Here is a 283-nt window from a genome sequence, read left to right as displayed (position 1 = left end):
GAGAGGAACTTGAAAGGGGGGTTGTGTAACGTACCTTTTCCAATCCCGGGCTGTATATGGAGATTTGGGATTCTTTAAACCGGCGCTACCTGGATTTTATTAAAAAGCTGGGAGCTCGGCGGGAGGAAAGCTGGCTTTTCCGGGGGCTGCGGGAGCCCGGCCGCGGGAGGGCGGAGGAGTTGGCGCGCCAAGAGCTCGGCCCGGGGAGCGGTTTTCAACCAAAAAAAGGAAAGGCGGGCAAAAAGTGTGAGGAGGCTGCGGGAGGCGAAGGGGAGCAGGGGGC

The 283-nt window shown here is 59.4% G+C and overlaps 1 protein-coding gene across 1 annotated transcript in view; it reads left to right on the top strand.

Moving 5' to 3' along the window:
- The window catches only part of FBXL18 (F-box and leucine-rich repeat protein 18), a 92,741-nt gene that overhangs the window by 65,390 nt on the left and 27,068 nt on the right, over positions 1-283 (top strand). The window lies entirely within an intron of this gene.

The sequence above is a fragment of the Myotis brandtii genome, unplaced genomic scaffold (genome assembly GCF_000412655.1).
Source record: "Myotis brandtii unplaced genomic scaffold, ASM41265v1 scaffold579, whole genome shotgun sequence".
In the NCBI taxonomy this organism is placed as follows: Eukaryota; Metazoa; Chordata; class Mammalia; order Chiroptera; family Vespertilionidae; genus Myotis; species Myotis brandtii.
The sequence above is the reverse complement of the archived record's forward strand: the minus strand, read 5'-3'. Positions and strand labels throughout refer to the sequence as shown.